Genomic DNA, 21,170 nt, shown 5'->3' on the forward strand with positions numbered 1-21,170 from the left:
GTTAAAGATTCATATTTTGTCTGATGAGTGCCTGCAGTGAGTTGAACTCAGGTTGTTTGAGAACTGAGACAGTGTGCTCACCCCCCAGCCAAAACCATTCCTATTTTGGACACTCCTAAATGACATTCAGAATAGATTATTGGAAATGATCAAACAAAGAACTTTGAGTAGTGACTGCAAAAACTCCATGAGCTGCTAAGGGATAATCTGTGAGGATACAGTATAAAATAAAGCCATCTCCATAACAGCCGCAGTCAGTTTTCCCATTTGGTATGTGTTTTGTTATGTTGCTACAGTGAAACAGCTAAGCTAGAATAGCAGTAGCAGGAAATGTACAGATGCTTCTGTTTAGCATAGTTCTGCAGAGCTCACCAAATTGTGCATCAGCTACAGGCAGCAAGAGATCTCTCGATGATTTTTTCAGTGTTTTTCCAAATGTCTCAGAAAGAGGCTGCTAATATTTTACAAGTTCCTTAGAGAATTCATCTCTGAGGTTTAGGTAGCTCCTTTGGTACCATAAAGGAAATACTATATTATTGGGTCCCAGCAGTGCAGAGAGCAGTCAGCCTCCCATCATTTCCTGTTGCTGTCACTTGCTGCAGAGAAGTGGCGCTGACAGGTTACTGTAGAGAGCAGAGAGCTGTTGGTAAGCCTATTTGATTTTCAATTTTCTTATACTACGTGCAGCATAGCTGGGTACCTTGCAACTCTCTTCTATATTGTGAATAATTCCAGTGAATTTCATAGATGAATTAGAACATAAAGATCCCTCTCAAAGAACGAGATGGAAGGAGGAGGAAGAAGGAATGATTGCATTTTGAGAAAGGAGGTTTTAATGTATATGACTGTGGGATGCTGTGACCTAGAGGCTATTTTTTCACTGTTTGTTGATAAATATGTCTGCTGAGACCACCAAGGGCACAAACAAGTACTAACACAAGGAGAGGGCAGGAGACCAAACCACCCTCCCCCCCTTTTTCCTGCTGGAAACAAGGGTACATTCCACCTTCATCTCTTCAGAGGATTTGGTTTCTGAACTGCATACTACTATAATTGCTGAGAGCATATGCATTCTGCTGCTGCACTGTTTGAGCCCTCTGAGCTTCATGTTTGCACTAGAGATATTTTTCTTCCTGTTGGATAAAAATCAGACGACAGAGTCTGAGCATCAGCTTCACCACCTATTCTACCATGCATCACTTGGTGACCTGGGCTTTTGATGGACCCCCATTCTTGGGGGCCTTTTGGTGACCTCCACTGTGCCAAAGCGGGTCTCTCTCTGTCCATGCTTATTGTCTTGAAGATGCACAGAAAATGCCTCCTACGAGGTGCTCTTATGATGGGCCACTGCTATTAATGCTTGCTTCTCTGCCCTATCTTTGACCTTACACTACTCTGCATTTTTAAGACTATAATCATGTCAGAAGGCTGATGTCGTTGCAGGACAAAACAGTGGAAAAATGGGGTCAGAGTGAAAGCTTTTATTCCAGTATAAATATCTGAAATAACACAGCACTCGTAAGTCTTGAGAATGCATTTCTCTTTCCATGTGTTTCCTTTCCTTTTTAATAAAACATGATCTGTTCCTAAATTCCTGCTTCTGTGATCAAAGTGTTAGAATTGGATGAGCTACATGTTAACCTCCTGAAAGATTAGTGATCCTCTAACACAGATTTTAATGGCTCATTAGTGTAAAAGGAAGGGCTGCTGGACTGGTGGGACATAAACATTATTCATACTCAAAAATAATATCTTGCTCTGTGTTCGCTTGCTAACTCCCTCTTGGCAAAAAGGGCAAAGTGCAGCCATTAAAAGGTAGAAACCAAGAAAACACAGACAAGTGCTTCTGACCTGAGTGATATGCAGGCAAACTCAGCACTGAAGGAGGTTAGATTGTTTTACAGGTCTAAGTGGGTGCAACTCTCTGGGATTAAGTAGAATTACTTGTCTTTACAGCAGCAGAGAATGTAACATCAAATGTTTAATAGTTTGACACACAGTTCAGAGAAAACAAGCTGTCACTTAATTTTATTCAACATTTGAACCATCCACGTTTTCTGATGTCTCCAGCCCGCACTGCGACAACGAAGGAAAACACCTGGAAAATAAACAATGAGATCTAGTCTAAAAATGAAGCATTGGAGTTGGGTTTGAATTTGAATTGTTTGCTTTGTCTATTTCTTCTGTGGGCATCCCCTGTGTATATCTGACTCAAGTCTCTTTGGCAGAGGTATGGGTGTGCCTGTTTTAAAGCCTATATTGCCTGTAACCACTGATAGCTAATCACTGCTAGCTCCACACCAGGAGCTAGTGTAAAAGAGTTTGTTTGGAATTACTCTGTGCTGAGATCTGCCTGAGTTAACCTGCTAACTTCTCTGATATCACTGTTCGACTCTAGAGACACCCTTGTAACCTTTCCTCTGGCACTCTGGAGGAGGTGCTTACATGTTTGACACCTCCTGTGATATTTTAAGGCAACTGGGGGGTAAAAAGATGCCCTGCAGAGCTGAGCTGTGAGTGCCTCTGAAGTGGGAATAGAGTGGTGATATTGCCATGCTAGCAAGGTATACTTAAGAATACAGGTACTCAGTAGAATTACTTTAGTTTAAGTTGTAATTCATTCAGGAGTAATTAATTTTTTGTCTTACCAATATGCTTCAGTTTAGAAATTACTAATTTGGGTTTGACCTGCATTTGGGCCAGTGATCTTGATTAAATAGTTCTTCCCTGATTTCTAGCCCAATGATTCATTCAGGAAGAGTTTTGCCAATATCAGTAAGTATATTAAAATGCCATAATTCATTTTTAGTACAGTCAATAATGTCAGGTCATGATGAAGGCTCAACAATTCTTTTTCTCTACTTGCCCCAGTGAATCTACATATATGTACATATTCTCTTTAATAGCTGAACCTGTATGCCTTTGTTGTGTGAATATTTACATTGAAAGGGTTTTCGTTGAAAAAGTAGTTCTAATTGACAGTACTGCCCCTTTATGTACTTACATTATCTGTTGTCTTTTTTTTTTTTCTTTCTGCTTCTCTTCCATTATAAATTTCAAGTATTTGTAACTCTGGTTCATGTTTTTTCCTCAAGGTAGATTATAGATGAGACAAGTTACAGTGGGTTAAGAATGTTTCTGTAATCCCTAGGGACTGATATAATTGATGTATCTGAAGCAGTTTCAAAACAAATATATTAAACTCAGGCAAAAAGTCCTCCTGAAATATTATTTTTTTCTATCCCGTTCATTTCAAGGATCAGGAATAGCAGAAGTTGCAGGTAAATAACTGGTTCTTTAAAAAAAGAGTGCATGATAGGGAAGAATGCTTTTTCAAGAAGTTGCAGTAGGATACAGGATGACACATGGAGAGCCAGTGAAAGGAGAAGGCAATGCATTTACCTGACCAAATTCATATTTCTTGTAGTTTCTTACACCTAAGTTGGCTGTTGAACCTTGTTGAACCAGTCAGTGGAGAGAAACAGGAGCTTCTGAGATTTAGCTTGTAGACAGCTAAAATAGATCAGACGAACCAAACCTTAAAAAAACCCAAAGCAACATTTTCTGTGTGTTTACAGGGAGATCCTTGAGTGACTAGTTACTCAGGTGTCTCACCACATGTGTCTTGATGTTACCTGGCTTAGTTTTAGAGCAGTGTCTGTGATAAAGGGAAGGTGCTCTGTTCTAAATTCACCCAAGTGGATGTGGCTCTAGCACAGGTCTCTCTTGCACTGATCTGATGCCACGAGGTCTGATTTATGGCTGTGTGGGAAGGCAATGCTGTGTCCTATGGTGGTATTGGAACCTCAGTGATTCTTCTTGATCAGGGAACTCAGGTAGCAGGCTGAAATTAAGTGGATAAATCTCAGTCCAACATGGTCAGTGTGTCTCTTGGCTGCTCCTGTTTCATGAGGAAAACTGAGAAGCCTTAGTTCTGGTGAGGAACAAGAAAAAAAATGTTTAACCTATTCATGTGAGCAACTCGTGGTAAAGCTGCAAAGCATCAGGAGAGAACTGACAAGGTCCGACTTTTTTAAAATGAAGGATGAGTTTTCAACTACTTGAGGGATGCCCAGAAGTAAGAATGTTAGTCTTTGGAATATTCCTGTAATTTCAAAGAGTTACTCTTTTAGTACAATTGCATAGTGGGTTTTTTAATCATTGCCCTTATTAATTTTATAGGCACACTGTGTCTATATCTGCTTCTTATCCTGTTCTTTAAAGACCTTAATTATCTGTTTCCTCTCCTTTTTTTTTTCCTTTTTAGTATCATCTCTTGTGCTATCAATCTCTACATGCTTTTTTTTTTTTTTCTTTCTTTCTTTCTTTTTTAAGAACTCGGAATCTATTTGTGTCTCTTAAACTCTACTGATTTTTGACTGGAGACCTGACAAATAAAGCTGGTCTCCAAATGGAATTTCCACATATATTAAAATAATTATCTAAATTTATTTTCCAAAGATGTGTGTTCCCCCCAGAATGAGAGCTGTGTAGATAAAGAGAGCTTATGGCAGATAGCTGAAATTAATTTTTTCTTTAAGAAGTTCGGAATCAGCTAAGGAAATGTAGTTCTTAACAGAGTGGTGGAGACATTGCTGCAATTGATTGCTACGATGTTAGCCTAGGAGATCAGGCTGACTGCACTGTGCAATTAATACATTGCGATGAATGCACTGGATGACATCACTTAATAGGAAGAACTTGTGCTAACCATCATTATCAATACTGCTTTTTCAATTTCAGATTGTGGTTAACTGATTTGACATTAAATTCCCCTTTACTTTTGTCCTGTACTGCAGAGATTAATTGTTTTGTGGCCAGAGATCAACAGAATATTGATTCACAAGTCAAATCTGTCTACCCACCTTTTACACGCTTTTTGCTTACTACATGGCGGAGTAAATTAAACTGATCTGCTACTGTAAGCTGCTATTTCAGTATAAATCTCTCCTTTTATCTTAAGCTCTTTATCACAGTTTTAACAGTGAATTCTGCTCACTCAGTTACTGCTGTCTGTTCAGATTCACCAGTCTTAGGATCCTTCATGCCAGACAGTATCTGCTTCAGTAGGATTGGAATAATTTAGCAGCTTTGAAAATGCTACTGTCATTTATTCTGGGAGTCAGCTGTCTTAGAAGGACCCAGGAAAGGCCAAAGTAGTTTGCATTTATTGGAAAACTATTGCTTGTGTTAGTACTGACTTTTAATTTAACTGCAAAGATGAGTAAGTGAACATTATTTTGGAAACTTCAGTCAATAGAGATTGTTGAGGAATTTTTTTCCTTATTTAAAAAAGAATAAACCAAATGTTAATACTGGAATTCCAAATTAATAACAATAATAATTTTAAAAAGGCTATGGCTCTAAAAGGCTGGAATATTCTCAAAATGCTTTGAAGACAAAGCTGGTCACTGCATGCACATATTTACCTAATAGATTGGTTTATGAGCAGAGGACCAAGTTGAATTTAAAAAAAGACAGAAAAAAGCTATCTAATTATCCATATCGGGAAAAATGCAAGCTCCATCTTTAAGTCAGAATAGTAACAATTCAAGAAAATTCAAGCACGAGTCCAGAAAGATCTAGTCTGTGTGTCTTACGTTTTGCCAAGGATCTTTATGAAACCAGGCCTGCCCCTACTTACAAAGCAACTTGTAAATAAATCCAAAACATACTTTTACCAATGAAAAATGTTACCAGAAATAATCAACCTAATTCTGTGAGTTGTGCACCTATATTCCTTTGCAATTACTACAAGAAAAGCTTGGAAATAAAAGTTACTATTTTGTTGACAACTGTGAAGTCTTTGTACATAAATTATGGGAAAGTCCAAATTCGGTCACTAAATATACACCACCATCCATCTAGAAAGATGCAGGCAAAATGAAGACAGTTTCTGCTGTAGGCTATATGCAGTGTAGAGTGGAAGGGAATGAAACACTAGTGCCCACTGGTTTTAGTAGAAATGTACCTGACTTGCCCTTCCAGAAAAATGAGTTGCAGCCCCACCTGTTCATAAAATAATATCAGTGATATGAAGGGGACTTGGTTCTTTAGAAGTGTATCAATTAAAGCTATCATAAAATTTAGAAGTTCCTAAACTCTGAAGCAAGAGGTCTATTTTAAGAGCTTGACCTATCATGATATATCAACATGACCTGTGACACGGCAGATAACCCTCACTAGTTATTCAGCTTTTGCTAAACATTGATTCTGTATATAAAAGTGTGATGGATAGATAGTGGTGTTGCTTATCAGTGCTAAGTTTTAGCAAGACTTCGCAGATGTTAAACCAATTAATTGGTATTAGAATTGTAAAAAATGGTTTTGCTGTTGATTTTGACTCTAGACATAATTTTAAAAGCCTTTTAAAAATATTTAGTAGCACAGATTAGAGATGAAAATCCTGACTTTATATAACCTGGAATTATAAACCTGGGATTATAAACCTGGGTTTCTAGTAGTTTCTGGGTTCCATAATTCTACATTAAGTGTCTTGCATATATACTTTCATCCAGATTGGTCAAAATATTCCACGGATACTGAAGTATTCTGGAATCAATATAAGAAAATAGCTAGTAAACAAAAAAGATTTTACCAATGTTTGAATACAGTAACATTCTGAAATTTGTTAATGGTTTAGAAACCTAGAACAATTATTATTTTGATATTCTTTCTAGCAATGTCTGTGCCTTTGAGTAGGAGCAATGAGTAATTACTCTGCCTCATTTAGATCACAAGCACCAGTAGCTGTCTCTCCCTTCACTCTGAATCAAAGTTTTCTTGCAGGTAGAAGAAAAAGAGTTTATTCCCCTGCAAAAATAAGAAAACTTTTTAAGCTCTTTAGTGCATTTCTATAATGGACAAAAGTTTTAAATTTTTCAGTATTGTCAAGTCTTGTGATTTTTGTAAATTATTGGGGGGGAGGGGAATTTAATCATCATAAGCTTTAATATTCTCTTTGGATTTTGAGATCTGGGACTTTGGGACTTATATGAAAATCCTGGCTAGTAGCAAAGGATTTTTTTTTGTTGTGTTTTTTTGTGTGTTTTTTTTTGTTTTATTTTTTGTATTTTTTGTTTGTTTGTTTGTTTTTGTGGTTTTTTGTTTTGTTTTGTTTAGCTTTTTTCCCTGGGGCCTTAAAGTGTGATCCCTTGCAGCTCTGTGTTGCTCAAAAAGAAATTAAAAGCAATCTCTTCACTTTTATTTCATGCTCTTTGGTCACAAGAGAAGAAAAACAGAAAGCAGAGCCAAGATTGATCATTTAAGAACAAATGCTAACTTTCAGCATGTTCAGTCAGAAAATAACTCTTTCACTCACTGGCTTTTCCTTGGCATCTCTCTGGTGGACAGCACAGCTGTCTTCTAGAGGAGGTAAAAAGAACACCATAGGAAAAGTCTAGAGGTCTGAGATAGCACTGAGTACCACAAAGGCCATCTCACACTTCCTGGAGGATGAGTAAAGAGGGCACTGGACCAGAGCAGACGGGTCCATGCTGACTATTAGCAGTAGCACTTTAGGATAGTGACTTTTCTAAAAAGTCATTTTACACATGTAAGATGGTTGTGGTAGTGTTGTACTTCCCCAGCATGAACAAATGCTACTTCCAGTAACTTTGTTTTCCTACAAAACTGTAGGCAGCAGAAAGGGGCACTATGTCATCTCAGTGACATTTTTATAATCATTAACATTTCAACTTGAAATTCTCAGTAGCTGAAGAGAGGCTCAGTTGCTGAAATAAAAGTGCCCACAACACTGATTAGAAGCTGAAAGGATTAGCTTGATGTCTCTGATGTTAATGCTTGCTGAAATGAAAAGGAAAAAATGTTCAAAGGCCCAGACGTAATGTACCTGACTTCCTAAGACCTATCAAAGGGTTAGCATCAATAACCAAGTAATGGCTGCTTTATACTTTGAATTTTCTGACCCAATGTTTTCAAAAGGCTAATAAAAAGCCACACCGCTGAGACAAAATTTTAGGCTGGAATGACTATAAAAATAAAATAGTAATGATAGAGCAATTTGTCTTGATCTAAGAGTGGAAGTTAAACCTGTAACTGTGCCAGTCTTGAAGGCCAAGCTGGAAAAAAATAAGTTGAGTGTTTTAAAGTACATAGCTAAGCATGCTAAAAAGTAAGGGTTGCATAGGAATGAAAATTTTTAAATGCTTTTGTTAAATCTCTGCTTCTCATGGAAAACACCTCTTTTTGCTCTACAAGAGGGTCTTAAACATTATCAAAGTCTAGGTTGTGGAAAACAGGTATTTTAAAGATGTTGACTGCAATGCCCTTTGAGTGTAATGTCAAACTTCACATAGGCTATATTTCAGGTTTAGTCATGAAGAAAATTCTTCAACTATTTAATTTTTACGTATGCATCAGACTTAGTGGAACTGGAAGTAGAATTCAGGAAATTTAAACTCTGTTTAAAAAGAGAGTTTGGGCTTATAAGAATGTGATCACTCACTCACTTGAGCCCATAGAATCCTTGTTAAAATTAACTTAATTTCTGTCCTGCTTCAAGTTTCTTTAGTATTGACAATAACTCTTAGGGAAGGGAAAAAATTATATTGGTTATACTGGAGCTTAAATAATTTGTATTTTCCCACTTTAATTTTTGGGCAATACATGCATACAAGTATAAAGCTCATCTGGTAGAAAAGAGTTTTTCTCTCTCAGATGTAAGAAAACTTTTGTTCTACTTCTGTTTGAAGCTTGAAAAAATCTTCCATCTAGAAAACAGAGTGGAGGAAAATAGGTGGTTAAATTATGCACAGCTTTTGGAGAACAAGCTTCTACAGCTCATATGTCAGATAATGCCATCAGCACCTCTGGAGATTGCACCTGCCTTTCAGGTTATAAAATATCACAGTGGGACTCCTTTGGATCTCCCTAGACCCAGAGAAGATCCACCAGAATTTGAATTATCAGAAATCATATCTTCAGTTATAACAATGTGGGTTTTGAAGTCTCTGGTGTCTGCATTATTACCCCCATTCTATATTCAGAAGCCAGGCCACATACCAGGCCTGCTGTACCTTCTTTTTTCCTTCTCTATTTGGGGTTACATCCAAAAAATTTATTTTACCTTCATAAATGTAGTCCATGGAATACTCAAGTGCATTTCTTCACACAGGACAAAATAATGTGAAGTAATGAGAAGTTAAATCATTTAACCCTTCCTTTCAAAAAGCAGATTATTTTCCCTCTTGTTGAATAATTTTTATATGTATAAGCCACATTTATCAAGTTTTGTACTGTGGCATTTATTATGGTGGAACTGAAAAGTGATATCTGCCTTTGCAAGTCCACAATTTGTGGTGCAGCCAAGTTTCTTCTGCTAGTCCACTTTCCACACCGTCTTTCTAGATGGCTTCTCTCAAATACTGCCAAGAGTTACATTCTTAATTTTCTTAGCTTGTATAGCTTTCAAATTTCCATTATGTTAGTTGGATGTTTTGTCCAATTTTTTTCCTAGCTTGTAATCTCAGTGTATAAGGAAACTTCATTTAGATTTATACACTTCATTGAGACTGAGGCTTTGCATGCCAGGTGTTTTGTGACACTATAGGAGAAATAAAACCCCTCAGTCATAATGAAAGATTACAGGACACAAGTGTTCTCTTTTAAAGTTGTGCCATGTGGGATTTAGTCATAGTTAGTAAGTATTATGTATATTCCACTGTCTTTTATGTACCTTTTGTCAGCTCTATTAAGTAAACAAGGTCCCTTGTTAGCCGGTAACCAAGGTCATCCTATATTGAAAGACAAAATAAACTTGAACATCAAATGGGCTGGAAGCATTGGACAATTTTCTTTGAGAATAACAAGATCTCTTACAATACACCAAATTTCTGGTTTGATTTTATTTCAGTGAAGTTATATCTAATCAGTGGCACAGCACATAAAATGAAAACTGTCTAATGTGCTAATTGTAATATATTTAGAAATATTTAGAAATAATTTAGCCCAAACACTTATTCCTCAGCCTAAAACTCCGAATAAAACCTCCCTTCTATTTTTTGTTTGTTTTGCTTTCCCCTCCAAAGATTAACTCACATTTTCAATGCCTCTTCTTCACTCTATGCAGAAAATTTGAAAATAGCTGTTGGGTGAGTTACGGGCTTCTGGCATGAAAAAAGCTGGTTTCTGACATTAATATGTACAGGGAGCGTGCTGAGAAGCTGTATTTGAGCTATAAGACCAGTGGTTGTTTTCAGTCATCCTGTGATGCCTATAAGGGGATTGCTTGTCCACAAATTCAGCTGAGTTCACGTGACTCTTGGCTCCAGTAAGCCATCAGCAGCTCTAATGCTTTTTCTCTCCTGCCCACTCCCTCTCCTCCCCCGCCCCCCCCAAAAAAAAGAAATGAAAAACATGGTAGAGCAGTAAGAAGATATTTAAAACTGAAAGTTCAAATGCAATATATTCAACTGTCCAAAAAATGTGGTTTTCAGTAAGGTCGCTGCTCACATTATTTGTTTCACTGTGAAACTGTACTAGAGAAAGGCCTCAGTTAATTTTCCCATGGGTTGACATTTTTACCAACTTTGAGCTTGTCTAGCTGTGGCATTGTAAATACTTTTTCTTTGCTTTGTTTTCCTAAGAACTTGGAAAAAGCTTTATGCTTGGTCAAAAAAACCCCAACATCCTCTCAAAAAAAGAAAAAACCAAAACCCAAAAACAACAAAAAAAGAAAACCCAGTTCTACTCCCATCTGGATTTTTTTGACAATGAAATCCAAAATTTATTATCTTCCTTTCTCTGTATGATCACATAGTATCTGGATGCTTCTGGATGCCTGTTCTTTCTGCTGCCCTTATGAGTTACCGCAGTACTATTATTTGTATGTTATTTTAGATGGAGAGCTTAAATGACTCGTGTTGTACAGATGATGTCAAGGAGCTGGACTTTCCCAGTAATGTTGATGTGAGGGCTCTTCCCTTGGCAGAGCTTTACTTTGGGGCCCCCAAACCAGAGCATAAATGCAATGGGGTTGAAACTCTTCACATTAAATTCATGAGTAAGAAATCCTACTGTTGCACCTCTCCTTTCATTTTGTGTTAACTGAGTTGAGCTTTGGAACGATTTATGGGTAAAGGATGCCTGATACAGAAAGAAGGCATCTTTTTATTCTGCAGCTGTGGCTGCAAATTGGTATTTATAGTGTCTGTATATTGATAAAAGAGATGTGGAAACCAGGTTCCTCTCTATTATTTCCATCCTCTCGGTAGGCCACTTAGTTATCAAAGTCTAGCAGAACTGCAATCTTTTCTTCCAGGAAATATGGTAGGCCTAACTCCTTCAGAAGAATCCTTGGGGAAAATAAACATTTTTTTCAATAGAAACCCAGCATTAAGGAGTAGTAGATACAGGTGGCCTCTGACCTCTGAGAGTAGCACAACAATGAGCAAGCTACTGCTTTCCTCAGCCCCCTGCATGAGCATCATGAACAATCCTTACATTATGCACTAATCAGTCTTCCTGGTCCTTCATAGTAAGAGCAATAACTACACCAGTGCAATGTAATTCAGCAACAGAGGAATCTTGCCTTGTCGACTTTTGTAGATTTCTTATAGGCAGAACCATGTTTTCCTCTGACTTTGGAAGAAAACAGCTCTGCAGATCCAACTGAAATTGAAATAATTGAAAAATGAGTTGTATTTTGAATGTTTGGAAGCCTTTACAAAGATGCATCTTTAAACAAAGCACTACAGGCAACTGTTGCACTGCATGGGCAGTATCTCAGCAGGATGAGTAATTCCTTAATTTTTTATACTACTCCACATTAATGAAAAATGAGCCTGACACACTAGTGTCTTTTAGGAAATTCAATATAGTGAATTTTAAGGCCGTGTTTCCTGTCTTAGCAGGGGCACAGTGATGAGTTTCTACATGGTGCCAATTATTGCATAGAAGTGATAAAACTGTTAAGTACTGAAAATAAAGTAGTTATATTGCTTTTCAATAAATACTTATTTGTATGGCTGAGAAAATAAAATTAAGATATTCCATGTGAATCTGAGGCAGAGTATGTAATTCCTACAATCACTCATGAGCAAAGCAACACAATGACAGAGCATCATTCTTTACTAAATTTTTGCTTACCATCACTCAAGGCTGAAAACAAATTTATGGTTTATTTGTAAACAAGCTTGTTAGGGTATACATTGAGTATATCTGCTGCTTCAGTTTTGCCTTTCATTAGTTTACCATCTGGCCAACCTAAAAAGAAGAGGTCTAGTCAAGCCCCTAGACATATAGTGATAGCTACATGACTTTTCTTGTCCTTTCTTTCTTTTTTTCTTAGTGTCCTCTCTGTCCATCCTCTACTATACCTCTGTACTCAAAATAAATAAAAAAAATCTATAAATCAAAAGATTTTTTTGAACTTTCCATCCCTGGCAGTGTTTAAGGCTGGATGAGGCTCTGAGTAACCTTGTCTTGGGGAAGATTCCCTGCCCATAGCAAGAGGATTGGAACAAGATGATATTAAGGGTCCCTTCCAAGTCAAAGGATTCCATGATACTACGATTCTATGCCTGCAACAAACTGAAATTCTGCCTCTTTTTTCTCTGTTATTTCCTATGGTGGGTTCATATGTCTTCTTTATCTTTTTTTTATATTTAATTTTTTTTATTTTTATTTTTGCTGTGGGAACTAGGTAACATTCTTTCATTTTTTTTGCTGTCAAAAATCCCATTTTGATCTTGTTCTTAAATTCAGTAATGGGTCTACTTCTTTTTCTTCCAGATATGAAATCACAGCTGTTGTTATATAAACTACAACTTAACATTTGTTACTTTCCAACAACCCTCATAATCTCTGGATCTATAAAGTGCATTTGTCTTTTTAGAATATCAGTTTTTAGGGGCCAGAACACAAAAGTGAGTGTTGGCTGTTATCCTTCCAGCTGTATGCCAGAATATCCTGCTTGACTAGCCCTAAGACAGAAAAAGTGAAAATATTCAGTGAGGCATTTTCAAGTTATTCACTACAAGTTTAGAAATGTTTTATGCCTCCTGTGAAAATATGGAATTGGTTGACTTTGTCCTATCCAAAGGAGCTGCTATAGTTAACTGTGGGATAACAGATAGAACCATTTACTTGCTTGTAGTGTGAATGTGTGAATATCCTATACACCTTTAAAGAGTGAAAAATACCTGGCGAATTAGTGCATTAGTAGGAATCTGGCTGTGAATTGATGATGTGTGAGCAGAACAAGTCGAAACCTTTCCCATAAATTATCTGTTGACAATTAGTCCTTATACCTACATGATGGCTGCTTCTGATATTCTTGTGTGAAAGTGTTATCGGGAGTAGAGTGATCCAAGTGGTATTTTGAGTACAGGAAAATAAAGATCCTGGCTTTGTGCGGATTTGTATCCCATGACTGTTTGATTTTGGTGTGTCTCTTCATGAAATCTGAGTGAAGCTTTGTCTGGGAAAGGAGAGGGGTAGAGATTGGGGAAAGGACAGGAAGAAGGTGAAACTTCATCCTCCTTATGTTTTCTAGCACCAATGACATCTTTAGTTCCTGCATCACCATACTGTTTACTTGGGATGTTAATAGGTTCTTTCTTCTTTGCTTCATCATCTGCTTGATGATCTGCTTGATCACTGCTGCAAGTACTGCATATACAGATGTTTTCAGGTGTTGACCAGGCCCTTCCATAAAACAGGTTTTGAAACTAGTCAGTGAACAGAAAAACTAATGGTGAGAAAAAGGAGAAAAATACAAATAGGGACAATGCAACTGCATAAGGGCCCCCAAGAGCCTTTTCTGCCTGGCAGCCAGGGTGACAGCACAAAGATGTAGCGGCCTGGCTTCAAGAATACAATTGAGACTAAGCTGAAGGACGGTGAATGAGGAAAGGTGCATGCCAAAATATGAGATTTGCAGCAGTGTTTAGTAGACTAAACAGGGAGTGGCTGAACCAGCAATGGGGGAGTGCCAAAGAGACGTTATCCAGTAAATAATCTTTTCCCTTGATTTCCATGCCACTGCAGCCAGGACCATGAGTGTAAAAAGTGTGTAAAAAGCACACTCTATGGGAGAACAAGCCACTCACTGCCTGCTTTTTGTGGCAGAGCTCTTCAGTTAGAGCATTCTCTGGCAGTATGCATGTAGGCTTGATTCCTGAGTTTCCTGGATGGAATTAAACATCCTACTTCAAAGCAGAGGGTAAAACGAAAGCATTTTGCTGAGGTGGAGAGTTCTTGGCTAATATTGGAACCAGATACCTCCATCACTCAGCTGAAAAGCTTTCGCTTGCACTCTAAGCAAAGAATCTGTCAGCTTGCTTGCTGTCAGCTGCTGCCTGTCTTCAGTAACACAACTTCAAGCACCTTCAGAAAACCCAGCTTCCTGATAAGCCATAAACAAATAAACTATATGTAGGAGACATGGGAAAAGTTGTCAAGCTCTTTTGCACGTAAGCCCTTAATCCTGCACTTTGGACAACTTCTTGCTTCTTTAGATTTCATGCAACTTTTCTGCGAAACAATTTATCTTCAGTGAGACTGGAGGAAGGAAAAAGTGACTATTCATAGTTTTTTGAAGAACAAAAGGTATATCAAGCAGTTTTTCATCTATAAAACTGAAAAGTTTCCAAAAGAAATATAAATAGTTTTTAGGAAGCTAAAGATAATAGAAAGTGCACTAAAATTATTAAATTATATTAAATATCTTTTAAAGACACAATTACTGATAAAAATTAAGAGCTTTAAGTCCCCTGACTCTGTTTACCAGTCCCCTTTGCTTATGCTATTGCTCCATGGACCTTTAGGTAATTTAATTTTTTTACTGACTACTTTAATTCTAATGGGATAGTGTGAATTTTTGAGGCAACGTGATTCCACCTCAGGGAGCATCTGTGTCTAGAAGAACTTCCAACCAGTTGAAACCACTGACCCTTAAAGTTAAGGCCTATGTAGGCAGTTAAAACTCTGTAATTATGTCACTCAAGAAGACTAAACATTAAGAGACATTGCCCAGAACCACAGAATCAAGAGCAGTTAGGAGTAAAACCAATGTATCCTAGAACTAACTGCTGTTTACTAATTGTATTACAAGTTGATATTCAGTGTGCTGCATATCAGGTTTAATTAACCTGGTTGCTATTTATAGTTAACATAAAGGTTTTTTTGGCACAACTCAGTGAAGGACTGTACAGGCTCCAAATACTGCACAACAAATGTTTATCAGGTGAAACCCCAAAGCCACCTGTAACAATACATGCAATACTGTAGACATCAAGTACATACAGTATACATACTCAGTGTGTTACATACCCAGTTAGTCAAGGAAATTATATCTGATTATTGGCATGGCCATAGAAATACATTAAAAAATCTGCCTCTATGCATAGAAATAGCATCAGTATTCAAAACATTAAGATAACATTTGCTTTAGCATTTTATCTTTGAAAATTATGTCTCCTGAAAAAAATAGTGTTTGAAAGACTACATCTTGATAACACTTCCATTATGAATTATATATTTTGTGAAATCTATAGAAATCCTGTGGTATGTCTGTGATGTGGAATCATAACAAGCAATCTAAGGAATATAATTTTGCTAGCCCAGTCTAATCTTTGAGTTATTAGTGTCTATTATAGTGTATCTTGCTAAGAACAGTGTTCTACTGAAACCATCAACTCACTTTTGTGACGTTTTGTATCCCAGACAAGTGGTCATAACTTAGTGAAATTTCTATCTTGGCTGAGTTTGCACTGTCATTGAAATAAAGTTATTAGTCACACAGCTATAAATTACTGGGAAAGATATGATGCCTCAAACTCTACTGTATGATAAATTGAGCCTGAAAAATCCCTGGATTCCATTTTATGAAAAGGCTTACAGGGACTCACAGAGACAAATGAATAAATGAAAGATTTAATGGTGAGGATGAGGATGGATTGACAGGGCAATAAAAGAATACTGCACTGCTTATCATATGATCTTCTAACTCCCAGCAGTATGTCAGAAGTTTGGTAGAGTATTCACTTAAGCGAGTTAAGATATCTTTAACACATTATAATACAGTTTATATTGTTTCCATGTAGCTATTATGAATTTACATTTCAGAGTTACTGCTGTCATCGTTAGACTTCAGCTTGCAAAGAATGAAACCAAAAAGCTGCTGGTACTGCATCCAGGCCTATTGTCAAATATGGTGGTAAAAAGACATGTAAAGCCAGAAGTGCATCTTCTCTACAAGGCTATTTCATGCCATGTCAAATTAACATTGTGCATTGAATTATTAGTGATGGTGTCTCTTGTATTTCTAAAGCCTTACGCATTCTTAATGAAGGCTTCATTCCTTGAATAAATCCACATCTAGGTAATTGTGAGATTTCTGCAAATATTATCCCGAGCCACTGATTCATGGCCTTTCTGAAGAAGTGGGAGCTAGGCTTGCAGCAGTATCAGGGATAGGAGGAACACGAATGGATATTGTTAGGTTATCAGTTTCTCCTAAATATTTTTTATCATCTGAATGAACACTCAGAAAGCGAAAAGATTAATTTCCAACGTGACAATCTTTTTAGAAAAAAAAAGTCTGCCCCAACATGTACACTTCTACCTAATAGAACATTGTACAGACAGATTTTTATTGACAGCAATTCCAAGACATCTTGGAAAAGCACATGCTAACTGAAGGTAATAAATTAGTAAATAAAATAAAATTTCATTTTTGTTCTGTAATCCTTCAGAAGCCAAGTTAATTGAGATTGAGAGATTATTTCTACTGTATATTACATTCATTTTTCATACTGAAGTGCTTTTCCTTTGTGCATACCCATGGATAATGCAGTTTTAAAGGATTGCATAGTGTGCTTTAATATCACCTGTATATGAGTATTGAATAAAGGAGAGGCATACAAAGAAAGGCCAGACTTAAAATATTTTTTTCATTTTGAAAACAAAGCGATGGCAGGCAATTCTTTGTGGATTATTAGTAGTTGGGTGATGGAATGTGACATTCATCAATATGTAAAGTAAGATTGGAATGGCAAGTGTGAGATTTGCACTACTGAAGCAGTACTATGAAGTGCTCAGAAAGGGCTCTACATTTCTCAGGTGCTGAAGGTTATCAGGAAAACTTCACAGTACTTTGGGGGGAAGCTGGAACTATGGCATTAAAGAGGGGTTTCACACTGATTCAGAGCAGTTGTATCTCTGTTCTTTGTATTCGAGTCCATAACAAATCTGCCAAGGATGTCGGAGGAAGTTTGAGTGGAGACATAGGTAGAACAGGGCCTTAATGTAATAGTTAAATTTATTTGTTTTGTTAGGTGTTATTATGTTTTATCTTCTTTTTTCCTTGCCAAAGTCGGGATTAATTGCTCGAGAGACGGTATTTCATGTTCGGACTCAGATGTTTATTAATTCTTATCTATGTTTTACAGCACTTCTAGTTAACAAGCTAGAAATGGTAATGTATTTCTCTCTCTACAAGGCCAGTCTGTTCAATTAAGAGCTAACACCTAAATTATTTTTACTTTTAACCCAATAACCAATCACCCATGACCTGCAATGTGGAATTTTCTATCCAATTACAAAAGTACCACTTAGACCCACGAAGAAGAAGGTGAAGAAGAAAGAAACCTCTGCCCTAAAACCTTCATCTTGCTCCATATATATTACTATATTCTAACACCTTAAATTGCAAATTTTCCACCATGTGATATTACATGCTTCTATTCAAACTACACGCCAGTGATCCCAGTTCTATAATTCAATTTTGGAAGCTTTCTCCAAAGCCTCAGGTCAAAAGCAGTATTTTCCTGGGGGTCAGTGCCTGTCAGTACAGAAAGCCCAAAACCCTCAGTTTCCAGGGTTCCAGCATCATGTAACTGGATAGATGTAACCTTGCATTGTCATTTAAAAGCTACATGAAGTTTTGTAGTGTCCTTCTCTAGTTATTGCAAACAGGGAAGGACATCCAAAGAAAATGTATTCAAGTTTCTCAGGTATCTTCTGTTGAAGGTGGACCATAGAATCATAGAATGGTTTGGATTGGATTAAAGATCATTTAGTTCCAACCCCCCCTGCCTTGGGCAGGGACACTGTCTACTAAATCAGTTTTCTCAAAGTTCCATCCAACTTGGCCTTGAATACTTTCAGAAACTGGACACCCACAGTTTCTCTGGGCAACCTGCTCCAGTGTCATACCACCCTTACAAGAAAAAACTCATAACTCTAGAGTAATCTTGAAAGCAAATTCTCCTCTGCTGCTTCAGAACTATGAAATAATTATTCTTCTATAATTTCAGGCAAGACCTAAAGAGTTTTCTCAAGCACCTCCAACTTGGGTGCTGCATTGCAAGATGATATAGTAAAAACATATACTGTAAACAATAAATAAAAAAATAAATAAAATAATGACTAAATAATAAAATAATAAATAAATAAATAAAAGATAATATATTGTAAAACAATCCTAGCCTTCTTTGCAGTCAGTGGTGAACATTGGAGGTTTTCAGAGCAGCCTCACGTGTGTTTTGGGGCTTTCTTCAGGTAAATAAAAGGAAGTGAAGGCACTACAGTGGTGTCTGGACTCTCATGTGCCAGAGTATATGTGATGGCAAATGGCTGTACATAAGGCATCTCTGTCCATTTCCTGTTTTTCAGTGCATGCCTCAGTTAAACTAGATTCAATCTGGAGATCAGAAATCAGATGCCAAGTCCAGTCCTGACTGGTGCCACAGGAGATGGGGTAGAGACTGCAACAGGCAAGCTACAAGTGCCAGGCACTGTTCCAAGCCTGTCAGTCTGGACTGCATCTTAGTCTGGGCCTAGGCCTAACAGAAATCTTCCAGACAGAGGGCAGGAAGGATTTTTGAGTTTGCAAGGGCTGGAGATCACTCTCAATAAGCATTGGCTTAATTGGCTCTGGCCGTCTCATTTTAGGGATTAAAGAATGAAGATTAATACCACACATAAATATTTTTTGCACCTCAAGGAAGCCTTCAGAAGGGAGTTTAATGTGGTGTGTGATAAGTGATGCAACCACCAACAAGCAGACTTTTGGGTCATCTAAGTGCTACTCATGCCTGCATTTTACTTGCTGGACTAAAGACTCTACAGTTTTACCTAGAGACCAGTACTTAGCTCTTTTTAAAGGTGCTACAGCAGTGTTTTTATAGGCATAAATAACTGATGGCATCATTGTCTTTCTGCACTGTTTTGTGATTGTACCAATAAAATAGACAACTGATATTGAAAGAAGTGATCTGCACAAAAAGCAATACTGTATCTCTTATTCTAAATCACAAACTCTTGCTCAAATGGGAGATTTGGTTTTAAAATTCTTCTTTGAGGTACTTTTTTTCCAGCTTGGCATTTCCATTGTGCACTATGAACTATATTTAGTAGTTCACTGTTTGCTTTTAGATCATTCATAAAATACCAAAACTTTGTTAGAGTTACCCCTATAAATGATAACACAGAATATATTTTGTAAATTATTAGGAATTTTGGAACTGATTATAATAATTTATTCTTGTTATATCAAGAATGTGGCCTGCTGGAAAGTAATTGTTTCATCCATACAGCAGTGTAAGGCACTGATATTTCAATACTCATGTGTAGTATTATTTATGTAGTTAAATGGATAATGTTGATATGCTGAAAGAATAAATCACCATCTATCAAATAAAAGCTGTCAAATCCCAAAAATACAACAGTAAACAGCTCAGCAATGCTCAAATGCAGGATAGTTAACTGCAAAGCTGAAATGACATATCTCAAAGAAATGGACATTTTATTAACTTTCTAGAAGCTGATACTATTATCGATAACTCATCCCAAGGGATGATTTAATGGGATTTGGATAATATCATAAAACATTTATATACCAAATGAAAAAACAGTCGAATCCATATCCACACAAAGGAAATGTAATAGAATGAAGGAAAAGTATAACAGAAAAATAGGACTAGGAGATGTTTTTGGTGGTGGGAGGGGGAGAGGTAGTCCACTGTATCCTATAAGATATATATTGACAAATTCTCAGTTAACTTGTTCTTAAACAACTTCTCCCTTTCCTCTTTGCAGTTTATTTCAGCAGTTCACTATCTTTACCAAAAGAAAAATATCCTTAAAGTCCTCCTTGAATTTTTCTTAGTACAATTTCAGCCTCCTATCTGTTGTACTAGCTGTCATTAGCGTGAAAGTGATTATTTTCTCTCTATTTGGCAGCCATACTTTGTTATCAGCTACCTCCTCAATCTTCTCCTCTTTGGACGAAACAATTTAATTTTTTTCAGTCTTCCTGATTTCAGCTCACACCACGAGCTAAAACAAATGACAGGTGAATTTCCTGTCCTCTCATCATTTTGCAAATTCTCTCTTGGACTTTCTTATTTGGAAAGTTTTGATCAAAACTGATCCAAATGAGGCTGCCTCAGCATGATATTTCTTCAAAATTCTCAGATTCTTCTTTTTTCAGTATGACCTGGAGACGACACTACTTTTTTCGCAAGTGTGGCACTGTTGCCTCATATTCAGCTGTCATCTGCTGTAATCTCAGACCCTACTGTGAAGTGGGTTTCATAAACAGTTGTTCTGTATTCTGTTTAAATGGATTGTTCCTGCACAAGTGTACAACTTGCCCCTTATCGCCCTTTGAATTTCATTTAGTATTGCTTCTTCCTGTGTCAAATTTGTTAAGATTACTTTGAATCCTGTCCTCCACTCCCACTTTCATATTTCTTGCAGATTTCATAAGCATAAACTCTACTTCATAATCTGTGTCATGTAGGAAAGATAAACCCAAACCCAGGTGAAACTTTATGTTAAACATTCTTCTATTTGATTGCTGGTAAAAGATATTATTTTTAAAAAAAAGAAACAGTATAATATTTATATCGTATGTTCATAACTTGATTTGTAAGCATCATTTGAGCTACTTGGATTCAAAATTCCTAAACATCGGATATTTGCTATCTGTGTTTTCTTGCACGTAGAAGACTATTAGACTGATTTAGCACAAGGTGTTCTTGAAAAGTACTTGATAGCCATTGTGCATGTCTTACAAGCTGTTTTCCAGTGTCTAGATTATTTATTTATTACAAAATCTGCTGCAAATTTAAGTCGAAATGGTCAGTGTTTAGTTCATCGTCTCTTATTTTGTTCCTTATTTTAAAAACAGTGCAATATTC

The 21,170-nt window shown here is 36.9% G+C and overlaps 1 long non-coding RNA gene across 3 annotated transcripts in view; it reads left to right on the top strand.

The window, feature by feature from the left end:
* The first annotated feature begins 548 nt into the window (after window positions 1–548).
* Window positions 549–21,170, top strand: part of LOC148224757 (uncharacterized) — a 132,231-nt gene continuing 111,609 nt past the window's right edge. For 2 of the 3 annotated variants that reach the window (XR_015801338.1, XR_015801337.1), the window contains exon 1: window positions 549–646. This is a non-coding gene — a long non-coding RNA (uncharacterized LOC148224757). The remainder of the gene's footprint in view (window positions 647–21,170) is intronic. The other variant, XR_015801339.1, reaches the window with a different exon arrangement.

Source organism: Sturnus vulgaris, chromosome 2 (genome assembly GCF_052056855.1).
Source record: "Sturnus vulgaris isolate bStuVul1 chromosome 2, bStuVul1.hap1, whole genome shotgun sequence".
NCBI lineage: Eukaryota > Metazoa > Chordata > Aves > Passeriformes > Sturnidae > Sturnus > Sturnus vulgaris.